Source organism: Coptis chinensis, chromosome 3 (assembly GCF_015680905.1).
Source record: "Coptis chinensis isolate HL-2020 chromosome 3, ASM1568090v1, whole genome shotgun sequence".
NCBI lineage: Eukaryota > Viridiplantae > Streptophyta > Magnoliopsida > Ranunculales > Ranunculaceae > Coptis > Coptis chinensis.
The window spans coordinates 114444906-114464546 of NC_141458.1; the positions used below are offsets into that span (position 1 = coordinate 114444906).

At 35.7% G+C, this 19641-nt stretch overlaps 2 long non-coding RNA genes across 2 annotated transcripts; both read left to right on the top strand.

Annotated features, from left to right (window-relative positions):
• The first annotated feature begins 5573 nt into the window (after nucleotides 1-5573).
• LOC147513218 (uncharacterized) lies at nucleotides 5574-7400 on the top strand. Its single transcript, XR_015217358.1, has 3 exons — nucleotides 5574-6852; nucleotides 6992-7149; nucleotides 7226-7400. It is a non-coding gene; the product is annotated as an uncharacterized LOC147513218 (long non-coding RNA).
• Nucleotides 7401-10844: 3444 nt separating this feature from the next.
• Nucleotides 10845-11260, top strand: LOC147513219 (uncharacterized). Its single transcript, XR_015217359.1, has 2 exons — nucleotides 10845-10953; nucleotides 11049-11260. It is a non-coding gene; the product is annotated as an uncharacterized LOC147513219 (long non-coding RNA).
• Nucleotides 11261-19641: the final 8381 nt, after the last annotated feature.

A 19641-nucleotide genomic window follows, 5' to 3' on the forward strand; every position in this document is an offset into this window, starting at 1 on the left:
ACAACTTGAAGAATTTTAAATCCCACCAATTGAAGAAAAATAAATCTAACAATTTGAACGTGGTGGATGTCTGCGTGGTGGTGGGTGGCTGAAAATGGAAACAACAAAATCTTATAAAACCCGAACTCAAACGCAAATAGCAATGAAGAAACTAGTAAAAGGGAGGAAGTATTTTTATATACCTATAGTGAAAAGAAGTTTAAATTCGAAGATGATTCTGATTATTAGCTGTTTGCCTTGTTCGTTTTTTTGGAGTCGGATAGAATGAATGAGGTCTTAAAATTGGGGATTTGAAAAAGCAACCTCCTAGGGTTCAGCCGTTCAGGTCTGAAGGTGAATGGTTTGAATTGTCACGCCACTAATCCCACTTATAGACATTGGGATCAAATTTACCACCACCACCACCCCGGGCGAGTTTCTATTTTCGGCTATTTAACAGGGTTAGCACTTAGAAAAAAAATGGGTTTCTAATTTCAAAATTGAGTATTTCTAATTTGAGTTAAAACAGCAAAATTTGGCTCCTTCGGGTTCTATTTTTACAAAGCTAAGAGGTCCAAAATCTTACTACTCTTATATAACGAAAAACAAAATGTAGTCGATTGGTGGTTAGAAAAAAGGGCTTTGCCGAGCTAATTTGAGAAAATGACAGCCCGTTATATCCTTCGGGCCGGGTTTTGTCCGATAGATTTTTTTATATAATCGGCTTTTTTTTTACAATTTTTTTCTTATCTCATTTCCTCTTTGGTGGTCTGTAAATGTCGAAAAGGTAAAGGTAGTAACTTTGGTGGTAATTTATATAGCAATTATTACTTTTCCTTGCTAAAGAAAGGTTAAGTGGTAGATTATTATTTTATTGTACTTTGATAGGTTATGGAAGCGAAAATCTGGATAGCATCACTTACCTAATTACCTATATGTTATGTTTTCTATTTCCAATTAGTAATAGTTAACAATTTGTTTGTGTTGAATTAAATTGGGGTCTAATTGTTTGTTAAAATGTCTCATTCTCACTGAGTATGAGTATGTTTTCGTTGTGGTGATAGTGTTTCACAACTTTTGCAACAATTTGATATTTGACAAAGTGAACAAAAGCTAAAGTGTACTATGAAGCATTATTGAATTGGATCGCGCACTAAGACTATCGATTTATGTCATGCAGTCTTTTAAAAACTATAAATATTCTTAGTTGTAGTTTCTTGAATTACTTACAACGCATAAACCACCATTTGTTTGTTTTGATCTTGAACTAATAATTTAAACATTTGCAATCACTATTTGATGGTATTTATGTGTTTAACTGTTGATAGTGTATGTACTTCCAAAGTTTTCACTCCCAAGAAACTCTAATAATAATCATGGATTTTACCGATTTCACAATTTTCAGGTTTCCACACCCATTCTTCAATTCCACTTGACGAGATATTACCTTTTAGTATTGTCGTTCTTATACATGATTAATTAATTTATTTTAGTAATTTGCATGTTGTCAAGTTGGTGCATTGATGCATAAGCTAATGGTGGCAGTCTGTTGTAGATGTAGTGTTTGTTTTGAAGGGTATGTAATCATTGGGCAGTACTGAACTACTGAAGCATTAAAGTCCCTTTGAATCTTACATGTTTTCCATCTTTTGACTTTTCTTTAATTGTTTTTTAATATGTGTGCCAAACATAATAGCATGAGTATATATGTGCTAATATAAAAAAAATTATTTTCAATTTGTTGCACCCGGAAAGGTTTGAATCCATATATTATACATGGTTTGAACCTATAATATTGATACCTCTTAGGATTAAAGCTTTTTAGGTGCAATGTAGTGTTTGTTTTGAAGGGCATGTAATCATTGGGCAAGATTGAACTAATGGGAAGCATTAAAGTCCCTTTGAATCTTACATTTTTTCCATCTTTTGACTTTTCTTTAATTGTTTTTTTAACGTGTGCCAAAACATAATAGCATGAGTATATATGAGTGCTAATATAAAAAATTATTTTTCAATTTGTTGCAGGAAAAGGTTTGAATCCATATAATATTACATGGTTTGAACCTATAATATTGATATTTTAGGATTAAAAGCTTTCTTAGGTGGTGCAATGTAGTGTTTGTTTTGAAGGGCATGTAATCATTGGGCAGTACTGAACTACTGAAACTTATTAAAGTCCCTTTGAATCTTTACATGTTTTCCATCTTTTGACTTTTTCTTTAATTGTTTTTAATAATTGCAAAAACATAATAGCATGAGTATATATGAGTGCTAATATAAAAAATTATTTTCAATTTGTTGCACCCGAAAGGTTGAATCCATATAATATACATGGTTTGAACCTATAATATTGATACCTCTTAGGATTAAAGCTTTTCTTAGGTGCAATGTAGTGTTTGTTTTGAAGGGCATAAAATCATTGGGCAAGTATTGAACTACTGAAGCATTAAAGTCCCTTTGAATCTTACACTTTTTCCATCTTTTGACTTTTCTTTAAATTGTTTTTTTACGTGTGCCAAAACATAATAGCATGAGTATATATGAGTGCTAATATAAAAAAAAAAAATTATTTTCAATTTGTTGCACCGGAAAGGTTTGAATCCATATAATATACATGGTTTTGAACCTATAATATTGATACCTCTTAGGATTAAAGCTTTTTAGGTGCAATGTAGTGTTTGTTTTGAAGGGCATGTAATCATTGGGCAGTACCTGAACTACTGAAGCATTAAAGTCCCTTTGAATCTTACATGTTTTCCATCTTTTGACTTTTTCTTTAATTGTTTTTAATACGTGTGCCAAACATAATAGCATGAGTATATATGAGTGCTAATATAAAAAAATTATTTCAATTTCCAGAGCTAGCACCCGGAAAGGCTCTGAATCCATATAATATACATGGTTTGAACTCATAATATTGATACCTCTTATATTAAAGGCTTTCTTTCAAATGGAATATCAATAATTAACAAAGCTGCCAAATATCAAGGAGTAATTGGGATAGTAAATCTGAAAACATGTAACAAATAAAAAAAATGGGATAGTACATTTCTTTCATAAGCACCATAACCTACTCTTCATAAGAACCATTTAAGATTGTCAACACCTCCTTTGTTGGTCCACGAGCAACATCTGCTCAAACCTGAAACTTACATTATAAATCAACAATTTGAGTTTCTATATGAGAGTATAAGCCGGACATAAGAAAAAACTAATAGAAATGAGAAATAACATGCCATTACAACGACCAAATTCATACCAAATAGTAGCAGTTGCTACATGAGAGAAAAGTGGGTAAAATTTTAATCGTTCAATACATCCTTTACAAAAAACCATACACAAAACAAATGGATTGAAGGATGATTTGAGGCGCTTTGACGCACCAAGGGTTCTTGGATGGTATGCTTACTTTAGGATAAGAACGTTTGTTAATTGTTTTGATTAGTTTAGGCTAAGTCCAATGGTGCGGAAAAATACCAAATATCACGGAAATTCTTACCCAATGGGGTCAAAACACTAACCCGTCAACGCTATCGGCATAAATTTACTTATATATAGTGCCAGTTTTAACGAGATAGCGTCAAATCTACACGCCAGTACGAGTGGTAGGTAGAAGAAATCTAAGCCACACGCCACACTATGTGGCAGCTAGAATTTATTTTTTTAATTTTTTTCCCACATGCCTTTGAGAATGGTGGCTGGAGAGTCCAAAAAAAAAAAATCCTTTTTTTTATTTTTTTTTTCCCCACACGCCTTTGAGAATGGCGGCTGGAGAGTCCAAAAAAAAAGAAAAAAAATCCTATACGCCATAGGTACTGGCGGTTGTGAAAAAAACCATTGGCTTGGGAACGCTAACCCGCTAACTCTATACACTTTGCTATTGTGGTTTGGCGGAATGGCGCACCAAACCATTGGACTTAGCCTTACTTGTCAGGGAAATAGGTGGAGGCTTCTGATCGCCTAGTACACTCCCTGATCTGTTTGTAACTTTGTGGCCCACTTCTTTGCGACATTATGTCATGTGTGGTAAGTTGGTATTTAACTTATTCCTCCTTTTCTTTTGATTATATTGACTGGGAAATTTGTTTTCTTTGTTCTCCTTCTTCTGGTGAGAGTAATTTAATATCTTTTGTCCATTGATATTGCAAGGCTATCAAGTCCTGTCTAGATATTGGTTAATGTGACTTTGACAGGAGAATGTAGGTAATTAGGTATTAAAGGGGCCGGGCTTGAGCTAGCCAAGAAAGAAGGGGCGGAGCTTGAGCTAGCCAAAAAAAAGGTTGAGCTTGACTTGTTTGACCAGTTCTAACTGGCAACACCATATTACAGTATTGCACACATTAAGCAAATACAACTATACTTGCATTTTGTGTAAGCGTTTCTCTTTGGATCATGCAACTTCCGTCCCAAGTTGGTTGAACTAATTAGTTATTAGTTTAACACTTTTTATTCTTAGTTGGAGTTTTCCATATATCATTAGAGTAGAGTGGCATATTATTCCTTTGTTAATACTCCCCATAAAATGTTTTACTCGTCTTGATATTGGTACTTCTTTCTGTAGCCACTTGTTTTGAAGCAGGAAATTTTAGGTTTCCCCAAACTTTCGAAATGAAGGGTAGGGAGCAAGCTTCATGCTCAGACTGGAATTGATATTTTGTTGAAGGCGAGAAAATAAAACCACAGGCCACAGCTGCATATTAAGTTAAAGCATCTCTAATGACCACACCTAGATATGGTATAATCATTCTAGTAAAAGTGGTAACCAGGGTTTGCTTTGCTTAGTGTCTGGAATATTCCACTTGAAGGAGCAAAGCTAGCTCGATGATATAGGTGTTTGTCTTTCTGGCACAGATGAAAGACCCGAAAGTAAAACTAGGATATAAGTACAAAACAGCTTAAGAGTTTGTACGAGGTGGGTATTGGTAACAGACGGAAAGGTTGAATGCGAAATTCCGTGCAAGTGGTGAGGTGAGGCCTTGATGTAGTACAGCAGCAAGATGACTGACGTTTGTAGGTTCCTGAGGTAATTTGTAGGAAGACCGACTTCTATCAAAAAAAAAAAAAAAACATATGATATGGTTCCTGACTATCGGAGTGGTTACAAGGATGCCTTCTTATAAAAATGGTTACATGATTCCCTCTTAACAATGGTTCCTCCCTATCTGAGTACAAGACAATTTCAAATGGACCTTTAAGGGGGTAGGCAAGCTTACCTCACAGTGCCCATCCTTGCCAGGCAATTAGTAATTTAGGATCTCACCTATTACTATTAGCGCCGCCTTGTGTATTTTGACTATATTTTCCGAAAGAATAGAAAAAAAAAAGAGGGACCCACCTTTTCGTTGGTTGATCGTTGATATGGTCTTGCGAGTTGTGACACGGCAGCCGCAGTGGGAAAAACTAAGGCTGGGTGCAATGGCTCCCCATTCCCTCAAAAATGGAGGGAGTGGAGGTGGTTTTTGCCTTTTATCTCCATAATACTCTATATATAGAGAGTACTATTGAGGAATAGAGAGTGCATTCCATGCAAGTTGACGGCGCCACATGAGTGTTTTGAGGGTTGGTTTACGTTGAGGGTTGGTTAGTTGAATTAGTACTGAAGTTTTGGAGGACTCCCCAAGTTTGCATTTTCCCAGAAATATGTTTTTGGCTTATACTTGGTTTTTAAATTGGGTTTACCTTTAATCGTTTTTTTCCCTTATAAACTATTTTTTTGTTTTATCATTAGTTGTCTCTGTTTTGGTTTCATTATATTTCTTAAAAAGTTGCATTCTTCTTTTCATATCGTTCTAAGTGATAAGTGTCTTCTTGGGAACGCTGGATTATGACATTTATCCTTGATACTGTTTTCTTATTAATTACTACTATTTTATGTTAACAAAAACTTGTTTTAAACCAAGATCTGTTTTAGAAACACAAATATTATGTACTTAGGTTTTTCTCTAATGGTTTTCAAAAAAAGATAAATAAAATCTGTTATATAAGTAACCAATGTCATTGTGGGAACGCTGGATTGTGACATTTGGTTTACAGTTTTCTTGTCGTGATTTCGTTGCAATGGTGCTATCTTCTTACTGCACCTTTTTTACGATTACAAAACTTGTTAATAAAAGTTATGGGATGAATGTCTGTGGGAACGCTAGATTATGACATTCCGTTTATTTTTGGTGATTTCTTCAATTTATCAAAACTGTTTATTCTTCTTATATCAAAACTGGTTTCACGTATAAGGTCTTTATCTTTGAAAAGATAACTTTTTTTTTTCTTTCAAAACAGAGTCAATAGCTTGTGAAGATATTTCTCAGAGGATAGAAATGGTGGCGAAGATTTAGAGTTAAGAATCTAATGACAATTCTCGAAACACTTAGTTAGTAAGCATACAACGGTATGTATATTAACACTCTTTACATTGTTATTATTTATTATTTTAATTAATTGTTTCAAAGGGTTCTCATAGGATGTGAGGAAAATCTTAGGCAATTGAACTTGCTTGTGCAAAGGTCATGCTCGAATCGCTTTGATGGTAACAGCTGAAAGGAAAGATTTCTAGTTCAGACTAGATGATGTAACTCGATGATCACGTGGCTAGTCCCTGGGGAGCAGAGCATTGCGAAAATAAATATCCGTGCTTTCTGATGATGATTACGCCATCCTCTTAGTAGAGTCCTTCACTTCTTAAATGGAGTTTCTAGGTCAACTAGCCTAGACTAGTGCAATTTTCTCTTTATTGGAGCAGTCGATTGACTCAATTCTTCGACTGAAGGTAACAGAGATGGGGTCATGGGGAGGCTTCCAAATCAAACACACATGAATACTCAAACTGGTGCCTGATGTGGACTGCGTCAGGATTGCTGGGTGACTTGCACTAGCGAGGTATGTGTGAAACTATCCTTGTATTACTACTTGTACTGGATAATTCTAGATACTCAATGTTCGTGTTCATGTCTTTTGCTTTTTTCATTTATGTTTACTTGTGGAGTGTGGACACTAATGATTGAATATCTTGCTTCAGTGTGATCTAATGTAGGAACTTGAGATCTGACTCTTGCCCAGGATCGATCTCAGGAATCAAGCCGTATAACGAGGGGTTGTTTTGGCCAATGCTTGTGCATGCTATGAATTGGATGATTATTGGCTCCCAGGGTTCTTGCATGGTATGCTTACTTTAGGGTAAGAACTATTCCTTTAGTGAGCTTCGCAGTTGTATTTTTTTTTTTTTAATGTACTTTACTGGCCTCGGAAATAGGTGAAGGGGCGTCTGATTTCCTTGTCAATGTTTTGAAACACGAAGCGCTGGGTTAGGCGTTTGACCAGCCCATGTCGCGAGCCGTATGAATAACATAGCACAGCTATTGTCCATTGAGAGCGCATGGATGCCAAGTCCTAACTAATATTGGATGGTGTTATTTTGGCAGGGGAAGGTAGGTGATTCTAACTGGTAAGTCTATGAAATATTAAAATATTTTTAGTTTTCCGAGAAATATTAAAATATTTTTAGTTTTGCAACTGGAATTCATGTTTTGATATATGAATTCTAGGGTTTATTCAAAATCAATTTCTGATTGATGTAGGTTTCGAGATATACACTCATGCTATGAATGTTTTCTTCCCACATTAATACTGTTCTTGTGATTGTTGAAACCACTTTCAACTACGCAAAGAGTGTGTTTCACAGTGCGGAAGAAAAGTGAAAATGGAAGGCATGAAGTGAATAAGAAGGTTTGGCTTCATAACTTTAAACATCAGATTAATCGTTAATTTGTTCAGTATAAGAATTTGTTGTTTACTTTTTTATATTGTTGTACTGTAGGCAGTAATCTTTGAATAGGGTAATGAGTGTGGATGGACCACCGTTCAAACTTTATGACGATGGTTATATGCTCTTCGTTGAGGATGCTTTATATGCTCTACGTCGAGGTTGGTTAGTTGAGTTATTGTTCCTGATCAGTACTGAAGTTTTTGAGGACTCCCTAAGTTTATAAACTCTTCTTAATCCCAGGAATCTGTATGCACTTTCCTCCTGAGACGAGCAACTTTTGTCCCGGGTATTTGTTTTCGGCTTATACTTGGTTTTCAAATTGGGGTTTTAAACTGGGTTTAGCGTAAATCGTATTTTTCCCCTATATAACTGTTTTCTTACAAAATCAGTAAAAGCTTTTCTAAAGTATTTGTTTTTTCTATCATTGCTTGTCCCTGTTTATGTTTCATTTTATTTCCTAAAAAGTTGTATTCTTATTTTCATATCGTTTTAAGTGATAAGTGTCTTCTTGGGAACGCTGGAGTATGACATTTATCCTTTATACAGTTTTCTTATTAGGACTATTTTATGCTAACAAAAACTTGTTTAATACCAATTCAAAATTTAGCCTGTTCTAGAAACATATTTAATATGTACTTTGATTTTTCTCAATGGTTTTCAAAAAAATGAAAATAAATAAAAATAAAATCTGTACTTATATAAGTAACCAATGTCATTGTGGGAATGCTGGATTGTGCCATTTGGTTTACAGTTTTTTTGTCGTTATTTCGTTGCATTGCTGTTATCTTTTTACTGCACTTTTTTTACAGTTACAAAACTTGTTCATAGTTTATGTGGTGAATGTCTGGGAATGCCAGATTAAGACATTCCGTTTATACCTTTTTTTTTCAATGATTTATTCTATTTATCAAAACTGTTTTTTTCTTTCTACATCAAAATTGGTTTCACATATTAGGTCTTTATCTTCAAAAAAATTGCTTTTCTTTTCAAAACATTGCAAATGGTGGCCACGATTTAGAGTTAAGAGTATAATGACCATTCTGAAAACACATAGGTACAAACGACGTATGCATTCCACTATACACTGTTATGACCTTTTGGGAGTTTTGGTAATATCACTTGGCTTACCTGCATACTTAGTTTGTCGCTGATAGATGATGAGTTTAGTTCAAAATCACCAGATGCACACTCATATGTTATGTTTTCTTCTTATTTTCATAGTTTTTAGTAGGTGATTCGATTCCTTCCTACACTAATATTGTCATCCTGATTGTTGAAGCCACCTTCAAGTACGCAAGTAATACAAAGACACTGCATTCAAGTTACACTTTGGTTCTTATAAAAAGAAGTGCAAAAAGAAGAAGGGCCAAAGAGAAATAGGTGAGAGCTAGTTAAATTTTTCATTAATTCTTGCAAATGTTAGTGTGATTAATCAACGGAGGTTAGTTTCATGGTTGCATATGAAACCGGTCAGTACTGAAGTTTAGGAGGACTCCCCAAGTTTTCGGCGTATACCTGGCCTTCAAATTTGGTTTTTAAACTGGGTTTAACTTAAATCATATTTTTTCTTACAAAGTCAGAATATTTTTTCAAGTATTTGTTTTTTCTATCATTACTTGTCCCTGAGACGAGCAACTTTTGTCCCGGGAATATGTTTTCGGACTATACTTGGTTTTCAAATTGTGGTTTTAAACTAGGTTTAGTTTAAATCGTATTGTTTTTCTCTATATAACTGTTTTCTTACAAAACAGTAAAAGATTTTGGAAAGTTTTTTTTGTCATAACATTAACAAGTGTCTTCTTGGGAATGCTGGATTAAGACATTTATCCTTGATGCTGTTTTCTTATTAGTACTATTTTATGCTGACAAAAACTTGTTTAATCTGTTCTAGAAACAGATGTACTTTTGGTTTTTCTGTAATGGTTTTCAAAAAACAAAAAGTACTTATATAAGTAACCAATGTCATTGTGGGAACGCTGGATTGTGACATTTGGTCTACAGTTTTTTTGTCGTGGTTCCGTTGCATTGGTGTTATTTTTTTATTGCGTTTTTTATGATTACAAAACTTCTTTGTAAGTAATGCGATGAATGTCTGTGGGAACGCTGGATATATTATGACATGCTGTTTATAACTTATTTTACTTTTGGCGATTTCTTCAATTTATCAAAACTCTTTTGTTTTCCTATATCAAAACTGGTTTCACATATAAGGTCTTTATCTTCAAAAAAATTGCTGTTCATAAAACAGTCAATAGCTTGTTAAGATATTTCTCGGAGGATAGAAATGGTGGCGGTTTAGAGTTAAGAATCTAATGACAATTCTCGAAACATGTAGCCAGGTAGGTAGTATTCATACGACAGTACAGTTTACATAGTTATGAGCTTTTTTATGAGCTTATGAAGACCTTTTTGGTAATAATACTTGGCTTACCTGCATACTTAATGTGTCGCTGATGTATGATGGATTTATTTCAAAATCACCAGATGCACACTCATATGCCATGTTTTTTTTTATTTTCATAGTTTCTAGGATTATATAGGCGTTTCCTTCATACACTAATATTGTCCTTCTAATTGTCAAAACCACTTCAACTACACAAGTAATGTAAATACTATATGGTCAATTCGCAAAACACTTTGGCTCTTATAGAAGAACTACTAGATGGTGCAAAAATGTTGGTAAAATGGCGACGTAGCGTGGAATAAAGGCAAAAAGAAGAGGGTCCGAAGCCAAAATTTGTAACTTTGTACATCTGATTAATGATTACATTTGTTTTTTCCCTTCGGATAGTTCAATTTCAGGGAAGTGGACATTGGCCTTTTCAGGTGGTTTAGACCTTCTTGTTGACTTTGTGTCAGATTCACTTGTTTGGGATCGTATAGTGGCTCAAGGTTAAGCTTAAGAACTTAGTTACTGATTGCCAAATAAAATTTGAGCTTTTCATTCTGGCTAAATTTTGGACTCCCAGAATCTCTACTTTGTACTTTTTCTCATTTCTAAACCTCCGTTTTGTTTACACATTTGCGATGTTTTGAGGCCTTGACGAAATTTCCTGGAAGAGCTTTCTGACTCGAGTCCATCTCAAGCTAAAGTAGACATAGAGGTATAGGTTATTACGACAACAATGCAGGAGAGGAAGTTGGCGGAGCGGGCGTAGATCTAGATTTTCAACATAAAATGCTCTCCATGACCGACATACAGCTCCAAATAAAATGTAATCTTTGTTCTCAATGAAATTTTCTGTAATTAAAGCTAAAAGATGGTCCGGGATGTCTAACCAATTGATCTCCCTGTCTTTCGGATCCATAGAGGAATCACAAGTGCAAAATCATGACGACCCATAGAGGAATCACAAGTGCAAAATCATGACTGGCGTGAAGCAGGAGATGCTCGGATTGCTCTGAATTTTCCAATGGTTTATCACCAGTGCCAGAAATATGAATATGGTCGGATTGCTGTGACTTGCCCACTGCTTTATCCTCCCATGTACCAAAAATATGATTATGAATATCGATGTTGAAAAACTTGAAGAATAGTAAATCCCACCAATTGAAGAAAAATAAATCCAACAATTTGAACGCCATGTCTGCTCGCTGAAAATGGAAACAACAAAATCTTATAAAAACCCGGACTCAAACGCAAATAGCAATGAAGAAACTAGTAAAAAGGGAGATTATATACCTAGTGAAAAGAAGTTTAAATTCGAAGATGATTCTGATTATTAGCTGTTTGCCTTGTTCGCGTTGGAGTCGGATAGAATGAGGCGGGAACAGCAACCTCCTAGGGTTCAGCCGTTCAGGTCTGAAGGTGAATGGTTTGAATTGTCACGCCACTAATCCCACTATAGACATTGGGATCAAATTCGACCCGGGCGAGTTTCTATTTTCGGCTTAACAGGGTTAACACTTACGGGCTATTTGTTTTTTTGAGTTAAGTTATAAGAGGGTCTTATAAGACCATATGTTATAAGAGGGTCTTATAAGATGGTCTTATAAAGTGGTTTGTTTTTAATTTTAAGTTTCTTATAAACTTGTAAAAATAGAAAAAACAAATACCGACATCTTATAGATGGTTATTTGACAAATATAACCCTACTTTACATCACATTTAACTTGAATATATTAATTTGAAATAAACGTTATAGTTTGATTTTAGGTTTCAAATCAATTTTGATAATTAGAATATCAATTTTAGGAAACTACCTTAATTGGCGGTGGTAGTGGTAGTGGTCTTAATAGCGGTGGTGGTGGTAGTGGAGGTGATGATATTAGTTTTAATAAAGCATGGTGATGGTTGTGGTAGTAGAAGTGGTGGATGTCTTAATAGGTGGTGGTGGTGGTGGTGGTGATAGTTTTAATAGTACGGTGGTGGTGGTAGTGGAGGTGAAGATATTGGTCTTAATAGTACGATAGTAGTGGTGGTGGTGGTGGTTTTAATAGCACAGTGGTGGTGGTGATAGTTTTAATAGTTCGATGGTAGTGGTGGTGGAGGTAATGATGGTGGTGGTAATGGTGGTGGTGGCAGTGGCGGCAGTGGTGGTGGTGGTGGTGGTGGTAGTCGGTGGTGGTTAGGGTAATAGAGTTATTTGGAAAATAAGATAATGAAAATGGAATAAGAGATAAATGAAATTTGGGGGTATATGGGATGGGTGTTTGAGTCATTTTTCGAGTTATAAGACTTATAGAATTGAAGTAGATCCAATTTTGGTACTTATAGAATTGGAGCCTCTTATAAAACATTTCTAATAGATTGCCTCTTATAAGACATTGAGGTCTTATAATCTCTTATAAGATGTGGCCCAGTGATTTTAGACATTTTTTTGGTTTGTTTTTTGCCTCTTTATAAGAGCCATTCTACTAGAAATGTCTTATAAGAGGCTCCAATTCTATAAGTACTAAAATTGGATCTACTTAAATTCTATAAGTCTTATAATTTGAAAAATGACTCAAACACCCCCATCCATATACCCCTAGCCTCATTTATCTCTTTTTCCCTTTTCATTATCTTATTCTCCAAATAACTTCACCACCGGCTACCACCACCACCACCACTGCCGCCACTACCACCACCACCACCACCACTACCACCACCATCATCATCTCCACCACCACTACTACCGTACTATTAAGACTATCACCACCACCACCACCGTGCTATTAAAATCACCACCACTTCCACTACCACCACCACCACCACCACCATCACTACGACCGTGTTATTAAGACCAATATCATCACCTCCACTACCACTACCACCACCACCACCACCGTGCTATTAAGACATCTACTACTTCTACTACTACTACTACCACCACCACCACCACCGCGCTATTAAAACCAATATCATCACCTCCACTACTACCACCACCACCGCCAATTAAGATAGTTTTTTAAAATCGATATTCTAATTATCAAAATTGATTTGAAACCGAAAATCAAACTATACGTTTGTTTCAAATTAATCTATTCAAGTTAAATGTGATGTAAAGTAGGGTTATATTTGTCAAATAAACATCTATAAGATGTCATGTATTTTTTTTTATTTTTTACAAGTGCTTATAAGAGGAACTTAAAATAAAAACAAACCACTTTATAAGACCATCTTATAAGACCCTCTTATAACACATGGTCTTATAAGACCCTCTTATAACTTAACCCAAAAAAACAAATAGCCCCTTAGAAAAAAAGGGTTTCTATTTCAGTATTTCTAATTTGAGAAACAGCAAAATCGGCTCCTTCGGGTTCGGGTTTGAGCCCAAGGTCCAAAATCTTTACTACGTATATAATGCGGCTTTGCCGAGCTAGGCGGTAAGCCGTAACGGTGTCCGATAGATTTTTTTTATCTCTCCTTTTTTTTACAATTTCTTATCTCATCCTTTGGTGGTCTGTAAATGTCGAAAGGTAAAGGTAGTAACTTTGCGTGGTAATTTATATAGCAATTATTACTTTTCCTTGCTAAAGAAAGGTTAAGTGGTAGATTATTATTTTATTGTACTTTGATAGGTTATGGAACGAAAATCTGGATAGCATCACTTACCTAATTACCTATATGTTATGTTTTCTATTTCCAATTAGTAATAGTTAATAATTTGTTTGTGTTGAATTAAATTGGGGTCTAATTGTTTGTTAAAATGTCTCACTGAGTATGAGTATGTTTTCGTTGTGGTGATAGTGTTTCACAACTTTTGCAACAATTTGATATTTGACAGTGAACAAAAAACGAAAGTGTACTATGAAGCATTATTGAATTGGATCGCGCACTAAGACTATCGATTTATGTCATGCAGTTCTCTTTTAAAAAACTATAAATATTCTTAGTTGTAGTTTCTTGAATTACTTGCAACGCATAAACCACCATTTGTTTGTTTTGATCTTGAACGAATAATTTAAACATTGGCAATCACTATTTGATGGTATTTTATGTGTTTAACTGTTGATAGTGTATGTACTTCCAAAGTTTTCACTCCCAAAAAGCTCTAATAATAATCATGGATTTTACCGATTTCACAATTTTCAGGTTTTCCACACCGATTCTTCAATTCCACTTGACGAGATATTACCTTTTAGTATTGTCGTTCTTATACATGATTAATTAATTTATTTTAGTAATTTGCATGTTGTCAAGTTGGTGCATTGATGCATAAGCTAATGGTGGCAGTCTGTTGTAGATGTAGTGTTTGTTTTGAAGGGTATGTAATCATTGGGCAGTACTGAACTACTGAAGCATTAAAGTCCCTTTGAATCTTACATGTTTTCCATCTTTTGACTTTTCTTTAATTGTTTTTTAATATGTGTGCCAAACATAATAGCATGAGTATATATGTGCTAATATAAAAAAAATTATTTTCAATTTGTTGCACCCGGAAAGGTTTGAATCCATATATTATACATGGTTTGAACCTATAATATTGATACCTCTTAGGATTAAAGCTTTCTTAGGTGCAAATGGAATATTCAATACACTTAACAAACTGAGTATCCATATGATACAAGCTTGAATACTATCCTAAATATCTAGGAGTATCTCTTGCAACCTTAAGAAGCTTGAGATATTTGTGCCTGTTCTATTACTTAGGTACCTGATCTACAAATTGATTGCTAGATTATTTCATGCATGAAGTTAGTGTTAAACGAATCGGTATATTGATTGGTGTGCACTCGAATTTTTTCAATTCAATTGAACGTTAGGTGGCTGATCCAAGTACTGACCGAAGAAAGCGTTACAAACTGGATTTGCAAAGGCCATATTTACTTAATGGATTTTTTGTTAAACATCTTAAGTATTAATTCTCTCTTACGAGTTACGACCAAAGTCAGTTTACATTTTCAAGTTATGAGTTTTGGTGTTTCCCTCCTAATGTTACATGTGACTCAAGCGCGCGCACAAAAATTTAAATTTCAGCGCAAAACAGACAATTCACATGGATCATCGAGGGAGCTGTTCCTATTAGGGTCGAACGATAGATGTGGTTATCCTCTTGAATTATATAGATATACTATCCGTTTCTTTAGCATTTACATTTGTTTTAATTTTACCAAAAACAAGTGTGTGATGGAATGACTTGCATTATTAATAGGCCGGGACTCATTCAAGATGTTAGTTTATTTCGGTATTTTGCAAGTTTGTATTATAATATTAATCGTACTTGCTTTATGTATTCAAAGTAGTCTATGATTTGATAATGTGTTATCCAGTGTGTCCTAAAAGCTATATGTTGTTCAGTTTCCACCTACTTGGTGTTTTTGCTAATATTACATTAATAAGAGCCCTCTATGAATTATTTGATCAGGTGGTTGTTTGTGTTGTGGGCAACACATACCAATAGACCTCAGGTACTTAAGGGCTTGAAGCACATTATCTGCTTAGTTGATCTCTTATTGTTTTCCTCCCTTGGTGGACTACACTTAGCATTCATGTCCAAATGGTTAAGATGAAAAAATAAGTTAGCTAAATGGTTTTTCCTTTATCCGCTCTTAAAATTAAATGAACGTGTGGCTTTATATTTGTTTTGGTATTAGTTATATCTATTTTGGTTTGTATGTTACGTTTGTCGTGAATTAAGCACTATAATTATATTTTATAGTAGCTTGGTTGTGTTGGAATCTTCATGTGTATTTCAAATACTTGTGTGTTGTTTAGTCCCACATTGATGAGCCACCACTAGCAAGTGAGGTATTTGAGGTGAACCTCTAACATAAAGGCTGCCCTTAGGGTACAAAGGCTTTTGTGTTAGGAGGGAGGACTCACCCAAAGCCACACTGCGCTACCGCCGGAAAGCCGAAGTCGTGGTCGTGGCTTGAAACTCGTTTGACTAGTGGGTAGTGGATTATCAATTGCCTAAACTTGTTTTTGCTTTTGCAAACAAGTTTAGGCGCTAAGCTTGGATTAGGTTTTGTGAAACCGAATTAAAGAGGTGTCCTTCTCCATCTATGATTCAGGTCATGCCTCTATATAAACACGCCTATGTTCATTAGGGGTATTGATCACGTAACGAGAGAGAGAGGACGAGAGATAGAACTTCGTGTCGCTACTACCTCTACATCGACCGAGGCGTAGCCGTGCATATATCGCCGCCAATTATAGAACCAAATAAACGTGAAGTTGAAGTCGCCCTACACACTTCTTCTTACCTACTGAAACGGATAAGTCTTTTCGCTTCAATCTTCTTCTCTTCTCTTCCCGTCACCGCCCAGGAGAGAGTTATATTCTTCGTTCTAGGGGTAGTCTATTCTAGTGCAAAGTTAGGCCGGCCGTTAACCATTGAATCTCGTGGAGGAAGACGCCGCGTTGCTTTCTCGCACCATTGGAAGGGGCTTAAATCTTTAAGGACTGACTTTAATCCGCGCCTTGGTTATTAATTGTTATTACGTCCTTGTCTTCTATTGTTTTCTTTTATCCGCATACAACAATCTTAAGGAAAGATTAAGATGTCTACACTGTTGACACCACGCCGATCAAAGAATCTAATTCTCGAGTCATGGAAGTAACCGCCTATGAGAGATGCCGCGACCTATTCGAATGCTTTAATTTACCCAATGTGTCCAAGATTGAATCCTTCAACGGTTCACACTTCAAGAGATGGAGAGAAAGGGTGTTCACAGCCCTAGATGTACTCAACTACGCAAAGTATCTCACTGATACAGCACCCATGGAGGGTTCTAATGATTTCGAAAGAAATCAAGCTGCTTGGCTCAATGGGAATAAGGTATGTCGTCATGCTATTTTGAGTACCTTGTCCAATGAGATTTTTGATATTTATTGTTCAAATAAGAATGCACATGATATATGGGAGAGTTTGAACAAGAAATACATAATAGAGGATGCTGGTACTCAGAAATATGCTATTGGGAATTTTCTTAAGTTCCATATGAGAGAGGATAGAGATGTAACGTCTCAAATCCATGATTTTCATGTGCTGATTAATGATTTGAAAACTGAGGGTATTAATTTACCGAATCCTTTGTTGCCGGATGTTTGATTGAGAAACTCCCCGAAGTCTTGGAAACACTATAAAAATAGTATGAAGCATAAGCGTAGCGATGACTCTTGAGGATGTGATCATTCACATTCACATAGAGGAAAAGAACAAGACTCGGGATGAGGTGTTGTCTAAGGAATTTCATTCTAAAGCCAATATCGTTGAAGGTAATCCCAACAAATCTAACAAAACCTCTAAGAAGCAGAAGTCCAACAAAAATAAGAATTTCAAGGTCAAAGGCACTTCTTTTAAACGGAGTGGTACTGGCAATGGAAATTGTTATGTTTGTGGTAAACCCGACATAGGGCTTTTCGGTCACGGACATAAGAAAAGAAAGACCGATGATCCTCCCAATGCTAATCTAGTTGAGGGAGATGATATTGTTCTTCTTTGCCGTGTCACAAGTGTTCATAGCCACCGGGAAGAGGAACTCGGGTACTAGATTTCGGTGCCACCCGGCCACGTCTGTGGTGATGTTGAAGCCTTCTCGGACTACATGCTAGTGAAAGATGAAAAGGTCTATATGGGTGACTCTAGGTGTTCGTTCTGTTGAGGGAACAGGGCAAGGTTCTCGAAGTTAACTTCGGGGAAAACCCTTTCACTTAGTAATGTTCTTCATGTTCCCGAGATTCGCCGAATCTGATTTCGCGGTCCCTACCGGGAAAAGTAAGGCCAAGGTGACTTTTGAAGTGAGAAGTTTGTTCCGACAAAGAATGAGGGTTTTGTTGGTAAAGGTTATTGTAATAACAATTGGTCTTTTCATGTTGAATGTACTTGACAACATTATTATTAATAAGAATGAATCTGCTTCTGCTTATTTGCTTGACTCTTTTAATATATGGCATGGTAGACTAGGACATGTGAATGTTCAGTATATGAAAAGGATGAAAGCATGTGGTTTATTGTCTAATATTTCTGATTTTTCTAATGATAAATGTGAGATATGTCTTTGAGACTAAAGCCACGAAGAAACCCCTCAGAAGAACGCGGTCTAGAGATAAAAACGGATTACTAACTCTTATTCATAATGGAGTTTGGGTGAATTCGGAAGTACCATGTCTAGAGGGGAAGTTTTATTATATTACATTCATAGATGACTTCTCTAGGTACACCATGGTATATTTACTTAGACACAAGCATGAGGCGGTGAGATGTTTCTCAAGTATAAAGTCGGAAGTTGAAAAACCAAATTTTAATCAGTAAGATTAAGAGACTTGGTCCGATAGGGGTGGCGAATATGAGTCTAACCCCTTCCGGGACTTTGTGACAAGAGTGGCATTATTCATGAGACTACTCCACCATACTCTCCCGAGTCTAATGGAGTAATTTAACGGAAAACGTAACACTAAAAGAGATGATGAATGTTATGCTTGTAAGTTCCGGAGCTTCCCCGAACTTGTGGGGAAGCAATCCTATCTGCTTGCCATATACAGAATAGGATACCCAACAAGAAAACAGGGAATAAGACACCATATGAGTTATGGAAAGGTCATGTACCTACCCTGACATACTTAAAAATGTGGGGGTGTCTTGCTAAGGTTCTTGTGAACGAACCTAAAAAGAGAAAATCGGGACCTAGAACCGCTTGATTGTATGTTCATTGGTTATGCTCATAATAGTGCTGCATATAGATTTTTAGTAGTAAAATCTGATAATAACCTTGTCGATGCTAACACTATTATAGAGAGTAAAAATGCTGATTTCTTTGAGAATTTGTTTCCTTTGAAAATTGGCATTGAGAGGTTGGTAGCTCCTAGTGAACAACAATCGCCAGATCCCGAAATTTCTGAACAAGAAATCGGAAGAGTAAAAGAGACAGAAAATCCACCAATTTTGGTGATGACTTTTACACATTTCTTCTTGATGATGATCCTGTGACGTATAATGAGGCAATCAGTTCTCGAGATGCACCTTTTTGGAAGGATGCTATACACTCAGAGCTAGATTCGATTATAGCTAATCACACATGGGAGATAGTTGATCTTCCTCCGGGCTTAAACCTATAATGTTACAAGTGGATCTTCAAAAAGAAATTGAAACTAGATGGTTCCATTGAGAAATACAAGGCTAGACTTGTAGTCAAGGGGTTCTCCGAAAAAAGGCATTGACTATTTTGATACTTATGCTCCCCGTAACTAGGATTTCTTCTATAAGAGTTCTAATGGCTCTAGCTGCTATTCATAATTTATTTATTCATCAAATGGATGTAAAAACTACATTTTTGAATGGTGATCTTGATGAAGAAATATATATGATGTACTCGAGGGCAACGATAAGACGGGGAATGAGCATAAGGTATGCAAGTTAGTTAAGTCTTTATATGGGGTTGAAACAAGCCAAAACAATGGCATGAAAAGTTTGACAAGTGTCATGATGTCTAATGGATATCACATAAATGATGCCGATAAATGTATTTACTTCAAA